The following is a 10184-nucleotide window of genomic DNA, read 5'->3' on the forward strand; positions in this document are numbered from 1 at the left end:
CATAATGGTATCATTTTCACCTTGTTTCCTCCCTCCAAAATTTCCCATATACCTCTCCTTGCTCTCTTTCAAATTTATGATCTATTTTTTCAATTATTGTTACATACATATATGTGTATGTGTATGTATATGTGTGTATGTGTATGTATGATGACCTGAATGCCTTTTCCCTGAGAACTAACTAACTTTCATGGTAAGAGAAAGTGCCGCACAAGCTTCCAAAGGAGAGGAACAAGCAACAGTCCTATTGAACTATGACACCAATGAATCACAACAGTGACCAGCATGGCACCATAACCCTAAAGGGCACAGTAGTGGAACGTACTTTTGGCTCTAGTTGACGGCTCTCTAATTGGACCCAGGGTGTCTTTTAAAGGCAACAGATTCTGTATTGCCTCAATAAACAAGTAGAGAAAGCAGAGACCAGATACCAGCAGAAGCTTACTCCTCTCAACAGCCAGAATCTAGGAAGCTAGGTTAAGCCAACATACTCACCACAGTGGAAAGATTGTTTTTGTCTTAGAGCCTGACAGTATTTGTTGGCAAAACATGACAGTAACAAAGCTCCTTACTTGCTGTTTTCATTTTTTCCATGGCTCTGTCTACCGTAGCTTGAAATTGTCGCTTTCCTTGGCTAACTGCTAAAACACAAGCAATAAAGGAGATGGTTATTGTTTTAATTGTGCTAACAAGAGAAGGCGTATGAGGAAAAGAATCATGTTTCACTCTACTTGCCTTCCATTTGAGGATCTGCCATTCTGATTTATTTGAGACTTATGCCGCTCCAGCCTCAGAGCTAAAATTATATAGTCAGTTTTCAGCTTCAACAAATCCTCCCTAGGTCCTGCTGTGCTTCTTTAATGGCAAGGACTGGTGCCTTCCATCTGTAAGGAAGCATGTTTTGCATGTGAACTACCACAGGGCAGAAAGACCTCCCAGGAACTGCAGTTCAATAATACCTTCCCTTTCCTGTGTACCTTTGTTTTTATTTCTTGTAAACACTTAGGAATGGAAATCAGAAGATGATTTAAAAATGTTTAAACTATGGCATTGGAAGAATGGATACTTGTTTTGTATGCAAATAGTTGAGAGCAGAATGTCATTGCCTCATCCAGAAGCAGAAAGGGGTTCTAAGATCTGGTCTGACCTACCTGAAATATATATCCCTTTGGGAAAGAGTAGGTCCTTGAGCTGCTGACTAATGCAACACCCTTTGCTCTCTTGTTCTGTGTCCACTTAGCCTGTTATGAACACAAGTCCACCCTTGGTATAGGAGAGCCCACTGAGAATACGTAAGTATTTCAATTGTGTCTCAAATTAAAATACGGGAAGGAGTCAAAACTCCCACTGGGGAGTGAGAAACTGAATTATTGTTTTTACTGTTGGCCTACAGGTAGAACTATATTCTCCTTACAATCTATTTCCCCCAAATTGGATTTAATCTTTCTTCCACTGAGCAGAGTAACAAAAACAATAATAACTTACTGCCACCTGCAGATGGGATTGTTTTTGCAAATGTCTGCTAGGAGCAAGAGAGATGGACCTGGAGTTCACACTAAAGACCCGGAGCTCAGAAAACATAAATCTTACATCTGTTCCATGTGAGAACGGATACTTCCTCACCAGCAGTAATTTCATTTTACTTGCAGTTTATGAGATTTAAATGAAAGTAAAACTACTGGAAAAGCAGTTTTTCCAGTAGCATATTCAAGATATTTTCTTCTCATAAGTTTTTGTTCTTCTTCTTCTTTCTAAAGGTAGTGAGTTATCATTTACTGGATTCTTAGTAAGAAGAGGAGAAAGAAATCCATGAGCCAGTTTTGTGCCAGGCATTTTCAAAGTCACTGACAAAGAATATCACTGCCCGTGGTAGGCCATCTTCCAGTCCTATGATTGGAACAACACTAAGAACTAAAAGCAGCAATTCCATGCTAATCTCTGCTGTTTGTTTTTAGTCAAAACACTACTTTCATTAATGAGTTGTCATCAAAGAAAATAAAAATAACTCATATTGATTCAAATGTGATCGGGTCAGATCAGCATTCACAGACCAGCCCGGTAAAGTAGAACCAATTTCTAAAAGCATTCTACTACAGACTAAACATAGAACCAACCATAATCCTGGTTGTAAAATATAAATAACCTTATTACTATGTGAAACAAAAGGAACTATAACATGGTGAATTCTTCATAGTGGATTTCCTATGGAAATGTTGGCATCCAAGGCAACAATTCTACTGATAAAAACTACCATGTCAACTCCATACTCCACTAAAGACAGAGCAACTTACCAGAAAGGTGAGGACGGGTTTGAATAAAAGGAAAATAACACATCTTACAGTAAATGAAAGAAACAAATAACAGACCTGTCCTTCTCAAGAACTGTATGAACAGGGGTAGACACTTCTATTACAAACAAAGCCAACAAAGGGAATAACATTAATACCATGAAGTCTCATCAACATGGCCTCCTAAACAGCAGGTAACAAAAAAAAAAGGAGAAAGGGTCATGAATTTGAAATACATCAAGGGGAGTAGATTACTATGGAGGGTTAGTAGAGAGGAAAGGAAGTAGGAAATAATGACAGTGTAATTTAAAAGTAAAAATATAGAAATTAACATAATATTAATTTCAAGTATACGTTCATCATTGGAAGACTATGTATAATCCCATGAGCAACTACTGAACAATGATGAAAAAAAAAACTGTAAAGTTAAAATATTGGCTGTCCTAGACTCACTTTGTAGAACATCAGAAAAGCAAATTTCCTTCATAAAACAATGTTTCTGAAATAATGCCAAAATCTGAAATCTCAAGTGTGTCCTTTTTTAATTTTTTTTTTCTGTTGCATGATTCCTGGTTCTTATTTTCCTCCCAGAGACCTACCTGCCACCTCCCCTCTTCCCTGAATCTACTCCTCCTCTGTTTCCCTTCAGAAAATGGCATGCCTCCCAAGAATATCATCCAAACATGGAAGAGTAATTTTCAGTAAGACTAGGTACCTCTCCTCATATTAAGACTGGACAAAAAAAAGCACAGCAGGTTGGGAAGGTTTCCCAAAGCAGACAAAAGACTGATAAAGCCCCTGAATCCACTGTTAGGGGTCCTACATGAAGACTAAGCTATACAACCATAACATATGTGCAGGAGACTTTAGTTATTTATTTATTTATTTTAGCCTTTGACGTTCCACTTTTCCCAACCAGTGTTATACCCAAGAAGCCTGAAGATTGTATTACATTGGTTTTTTTTCTGATTTGGGATAACATCCCTCAGGAATAAAAATAAAGTTTGCAATTGCCTTTGTTTTCTTCTTGGAATGGCCCAAGGGCTCATATATTTGAATGCTTTGTAAGAAAAAAAAATTAATTAAAATTATATACTGCATGTTCAACTGTTATCCTCATAAGGTTGGGGAAAAGCTTCATAGGAAAGTAAAAACTAATATATGTATTGAGCCAGTAATACAATGGAAGTCCAAATTTTAACTCTGTCAGTAACAGCTCATTTAGAAGACAGATACTGTCAAATATTGTATAATTATGAAAGACTCATTTATATTGCATTCTATAAGAGATGCCTCACTTAAGATTTGATAGTAATCAGGGAATATGTCCCCAAGAATACTGATTATACTTCTCAGCAAACACTGATGGCCTATACCTCTTTATCCAGAGGTAGGGCCTTGTGAAATTTTCCCAATCAATGCTGTCATGTTGGTGCTTTTGTCCTTACGCAGGTGTTGTTTAAAACACCATTTTACTCTGACCTAATGGACACAGCTTCCTTGTGTCTAGAAGACATTATCTAGCATAAGGGCTCTACTGGTTCTTAGATTATTTTTCTTCCCCCTCTTTCATGATTTTCTCCAAGTCTTAAGTGTAGGGATTGCATTGTAGATGTATTGTATGGGCCTGGATCCTCCACTGTCACTTACTCTGTGAATTTTGACTTGTGGATTTCTGTAATAGTCTCCAGCTGTGGCAAAAGAAGCTTAGCTGTCAATATAAGGATTGGTACTTAAACTACAAACATATTGGATTATGAAATGGAGTGTTTCTCTTCTAGGTTCTGTGATCTCTCCAGCCACAGGGAGTCGGCTGGGTCTGTAGTACATGGCATGAATTACTTCCTATTGAGTGGCCCTTGGGTTTAATTAGACAACTGTTATTTATACCGAAGACAAAAGTGTCATTATTGCTCCATTGGGATATCTTATCAGTCCACTCACTGTTGTGGTTCATAGACTTCACAGCTTGGTAGAGCTATTTACTGCTCCCTTGGCGGCTTTCATAGTGCCTTCTGGTACACTAAGGACTAGTCTTTAAGGAGTAAACTTACAGGTCAGTTTCAGCTAGATTCCTCCAAATCCCTAGGTTTCCAAAGTGCGTAATATCGTCAGCAAAATAGACGCTTGCTTCTTAAATCTACATACCAGGAACTCATATTCTAATTGCCTTGTATCTCTCGCCCTCGTTGTTCACTTCGTAATTACTTTGGCATTTCTTTTTGTATATGGTATCCTGACACTGATTTTTTTTCAGCCTTCTACTTGTTTTTATAATTTTAAAAATAGTTCATGTTTGGTGAATCAGTCTCTGCAGAGCCTCCTGGGCTCAGATATTTTAACTTTGTCAGTCTCCTTGTGAAGCTCCTGTTCCCTCCAGGTCCTTCTATCCCCTCCTTCTTCCATAAGACTCACTGTGCTCTAACCAAAGTTTGACTGAGTCTCGGCATCTGTTTCAATCCCCTGTTAGGTGGAGCCTTTCATAGGACCTCCATAGTAGGCCTCAGAAGAAGAGGATGAAGGCAGTCCTGATGAGACTTGATAAGCTAGGGTCAGATGGCAAGGGAGGAGAACTCCTCCTTTCAGTGGACTAGGAGAAGGGGATTGGGGTGATGAAGGGAGAGAGGGTGGGAAGATAAGAGAGGAGGCTACCATTGAGGCAAAAAATGAATAAATTGTACAAAATAAAATACAAATAAAAATAGTTCATGTTATTGTATTTATACTGCTTAATTTTCTTGCTTGTTCTCATTTTTTTCCTACATTTTTTTTCAAAAGTCAAATGTTCTCTTGGAGAGAAAAAAAAAATCAACAAAATCTCCAGCAATATTCCAGGGGGCTATAGTACTATAGTCTGAATGTTGGGTGCTCTGGTCCAAATATTCACATATTGGAACCTAGTACTCAACAAGGTAATATTAAGACAAACATCCTTGGAAGGGGATTAGATTGTGAGGAGCTGACACCATGAAATGTCAGCAGGATTGCTGCCTGAGCATAGTTAAGTTGCCCCTCCATCAGCCTGAATAGCTGTTTTCAGAGACTTCTAATTAGTTTGAGATCAAGGATTTTGCAACAGAAAATAATTTGAGAACTAGAGAGTTGTGATTTACTGTCAAGAGATTTGAGTATGGAATGGGAATGAGGTATAACAGAAAGAGACGCACTCAAGGGACTGATAAGACATATCCAGGTGTGGGTATGTCCTCCTTAAGGCAAAGAGTTTTCCTTAAATATGTCTACGATAGCATATATTTTGGTGGATTCAGAAGTTACCTCTCAAAGACTTGCTTAGGAACACAGCAGGGCAATCCCTGTGTGCACAGGATGGGACTGTAGCTGTACATGAGAAGTAAGGGTGCTTTTTACTCTAAGTGAAAGTTTGTAGACTTGTTTGTGAGAGTTCCAGGTAACTGAAGCCTTGCCTCTGGGATAAGAATGAAAACACTCCTATAGATCATATTCAGTTAGGCCTGCAGCATTGCTGTTTTAGCATTCTTGTGTGAAATGTCTCTCTATGAAAAGAATATTGCTGTGTAGGCAATTCTCACAGCAAATGTTAATTGGGCTAGAATTCCTGACTCGGTTGACAAGTGACTTCAACCAGGCTATAGGATAATGGACTGTTCCCACATGTTACCTTAATTTTCTCTGTCTTGCCCTTCTGTCTCAGAATGAGTATCCACTTGAGGCCGGCAAGCATTAAGAATAGCCTAGAAACCTGGGACTCTACCTGATTTGATCTGATTACACACCTGTCTAATAATGCACTTGGCAGTGTGAGAGTCCCACCTGCACTAACCATGTACTATGCACACATCTTTCTATGACCAATGCTCCTAGAAACTTGTTGGCAACTTAGGGCCCCCAGATGTACATCAAAACACACACACACACACACACACACATACACACACACCATTTAGATCAATATAATATTTCTTCTCCCCTAATAAGTACCATACGTGGGCAATTTCTACTTAAACATATTCCCAATATATTCAAGCATAAGGGAAAGAGAACCAATTCAGCATAGGAAGGCTTTCCGTGCATGCATAATACTGTAAAACTTGGTACCCAAGTGACACTTAAAGAAACACCCATTATTTACTAATTTATGCCTGTCATAATTAGGCATGAATATGATTAAAACTATAATCATTATAGGAAGGGACACAAAAAAAAAAAAAAACAAAGACTCATATCACTCGGGAGACCAGCCCAAACTGCATCCATTGTACGCAAACGCCTCTTCCTCCTCGTGAAATTTGCACTCCTATCTGCCACTCTCTTGGGCCAAAGCTCAATTTTGCAATTTCAGAAAATTTAAACAGAATTCATAGCATTATCTTTCCATCACTTTTTTCCTAACAGCAAAGATTACAGTGACAGAACCGAGTGATCAGAACAAAAAAATAATTGTGCAAAATGGCAAGAATTATTCTCACCATCCAGATGAGCTGAAAACTCAGAAACATAATGATGACAATGAAGGAAAACACACCAGAACTTCAAACAGCAGCTAAGCCTTTCTCTTATAGCTCCAGGAGAAGACTAAGACAGAAACCACTTAAGAAGAGCATAAAAATACGTAAAAGGAAACAACCACATAGATCTAGCTGAAGTCGGACTGTGTTGTTGGAGCTCATGGTTAGATTATTTTCTTCCATAAAGCAGGAATGAGAACATTATGCGTGTGATATAGCTGCTCACTGATTAAATGGCCTCACATACATAATCTGCTCATAATTCTATTTGGACACAGAACAAGCATTCCAACAACTGTAAGCTAGGCTTTTATGAATCTCTAATACAAACTGACAAAACTGATTATGAGGGATGAAAAGCCTTGCCTTACTCTCTGCCCACACCATGAAGGTATATAAGCTTGGGAAAGCTTGTTAAAAAATTGTGGGGCTATTGTTTTGGTGCTGGATATTGAAAGGGCTGTTAGGTAAGTTAATCACACATTCACTGAGTCACAAAGTTTTAATCTAGATTTTTTTCTGGAGTGTGATTGTCTCTTAAACTGTTTCAATAATATGTTGGCATCTGTGTCTTAAAATTAGGACGCATATATGCAAAACACCATCATAAATGATCTATGTGCACTGTGTCCAACTCTAGCAATAATCATGAGAGGAAGTTTCTGGATTAGACCGACTTAGGTGAAAAGATTTACCCTGAATGCAGGAAGTGCCATTCCCAAGGCTGGACTTCATCAAACGCAGAAAGCCAACCCCGTACCAGCCCCAATCACCCTTCCCAGTGCAGACATGGTATCATCGGCTGCACGAGGCGGCTGCTACCACAGCTTCACTGCTGTGATAGACGGTGGCCCCTGAAATCGTGAGCCAAAGTAAACCTTTCCTTTCTTCAGTTGCTTTTGTTGTGGGTGTGTCGGTGAGTGTGTGCAAAGACACAAGTAACTAAAACAGCATTCCCCCTGGAACTTCAGGGGCCACGTATTTGCTAACTGTGCCCATTTCTGTCTAACAAGCTAAATGCCAACTTCGCTTAGAAAATAGTCTTTGTTATCCTTGCCATCTTTCCAGTTAGCCAGGACAGAGATTAGGAGAATCAGCCATCATATAACCCAGCAACACAGCTATTTCATTCATCCTTTATAATATGTCAAAACTCCACAGTCTTCTCCACCTGTTCTGCCAAGAGCCAAGTCTGTGTCCCTCCTGCTCCTACCTTAACAACAGCAACAGCTCCTGACCTCCCTGATTCCCAGTTCTCCCTTCCTGCATATCCTCTACCTGGAAGCTCAGACTTCTAAAACTGTAGTCTCATTCCTTTTGAGCATGTTTCAGTGGTATCTAAATACAGTTGAAATCAACCATAACTGTCTTATCCTGTGACAGGATTCACCCTTATCCTTCCTCTTTCCCAGATAGATGGCATAGTGTTAACCAAGTTAACAAATTATATAATAATGTATATTGTATATGGATAATAATTATTCAACAATGTCAAAATATCACATTATACCCCATAAATATGTATTATTATTTATTAATTTCAAAAGCATAGAAGAACTTTTAAAATTACAAAAAAGGATTAAGTGGATTAACAGGTTTTTCACTTAATTTATTTTTTATTAATTACAATTTATTCACTTTGTATCCTATCAGTGGACTTGGGGAGGGTATTAAAAGGTTTTTAATACTAAAAAGAGTAGCTTGTTTTACAAAGACATTGACAAATTAATAATACAAATGATGTTTTCTTTCTAGCTGTGTTTTAGTTTTACAAATGTACTTCTGTGTGTCTATTGGGAAACAGACAACCCATGTTGGCTAATTTAGTGTTTTCACCAACTTTTTGGAACATACTCAAGAAAACTAAGAATCAAACTGTGTCTTTTGCTTCAACACACACACAGCATTGTAGAGTAAAGGGCCTATCCACTGGTTATGCAGAAATGGCATTTGATGTGCAAAAAAAATGCCTATGTTGAATTAATTAATAAGTGAATACAAATGGCACATTTAAAATGCATGTTAAATAATAGAGGGTACCTAAAATAGTTTACAATCTGGAGTTGAGAATTTTGTTCTAGACAAAGAAGGCATTCAATTAAGAACTTATAGTTTCGGGGGTGTTTGTTTTGTTTTGGTTTGTTGATTTTTGGTTTTGATTTTTGGTTTGGGGAATTTTGTTTGTTTTGTTTTGTTTTTAAGATTACAGGAACAGCCAAAGAAAGAAGGACAAGTTCAAATGCATGGAAGTTCTGGGGAATTCTAAGGAAGAAAATAGTGTGATAGAACAAGGAGCATTTGTGAGAGTTGAAATGGGTGAGTAACAGAAAACCACACTGATGAGCTTAAATTTGATGCGAAAGCTAATGAGCGACAGTGAGTAAAGAGTGATACTCCCCTCTCTTCATCTTTCCTCCTAATGGAACTGTATCTTGTGGTGCCTAATTTTAAAAGGTGTCACTGATAAGTCATAGATTGTATGTATATTTATGGAACATTTCTTAAGTGACTAGATATAGAAGAATTGTCTCTATGCCAGAAAAGAACCTAAACCTAATTATTTAAACATCTTGTACTGTTTCCTCTTATTTGGAACTAAGTTAAAAGAATGTTCTTGGTCGAAAAGCTTGGCTAAAATTTGTCTTTCTCAGGCAAGGTGATTCAAGAGAAAGAGAGAGCGCAGGAGGGTAGAGAAAATGAGAGAGTGTGTGCTCTTGCTTTGTCCTTTCAGATGTAAAAACAGAGCATCACTTTCCTTCAAGCTGATTGCTACTTTCCCAGGTATCTCCTTCCTCATAGTACCTGTCACTAGCTTGCTACTAGAAACAGGTGTCAGAGTGGCTGACATGGTAAAGAGCAGCTATGTGACAGAGGAAAAGACACTGGCATCATATTTCTGAGAGACAAAGAGATGGGGAAGCATGTTCTCCTCCAGTGCACAAAAGGCAAAGATAAGTGCCCACGCTATGAGGAAGCAATTGAGATTGAGAATTCATCTTTCGGGAGAACAGGGAAGGAAAAAGGGCATATCCATCTTCCCACAATGGCAGCTTCTACAAAGAAATGACAGAGCACAAGTGTTCTATGAAGCCGAGCATGATTAATAGTGAGATGAGGAGCCTGGAAGCTCCAAGACAATCTCAAAGCAAGACCTTTTCAATTTTCTTTGAGTCTGTGGGTTGTGCACATGTGCTTAACAGGTTTAATCAAGAACTTGATGCATTTTGCCCCATTTAGTTCAGCGCGTTTTAACTCAGGAGTCATTAGTGCTGGTTCTAATACTCCATCTTAATAAAACGTCAGCCGAGTAACATGTGCAGGGAGAGCTCTCTCGGTGAACCCTCCTCAGAAGACTCCTCACTGAAAACCCTGAGAGACTGACCTAAATAATGCATAGCACGTGTCACCA

Source organism: Meriones unguiculatus, chromosome 16 (assembly GCF_030254825.1).
Source record: "Meriones unguiculatus strain TT.TT164.6M chromosome 16, Bangor_MerUng_6.1, whole genome shotgun sequence".
Taxonomy (NCBI): domain Eukaryota; kingdom Metazoa; phylum Chordata; class Mammalia; order Rodentia; family Muridae; genus Meriones; species Meriones unguiculatus.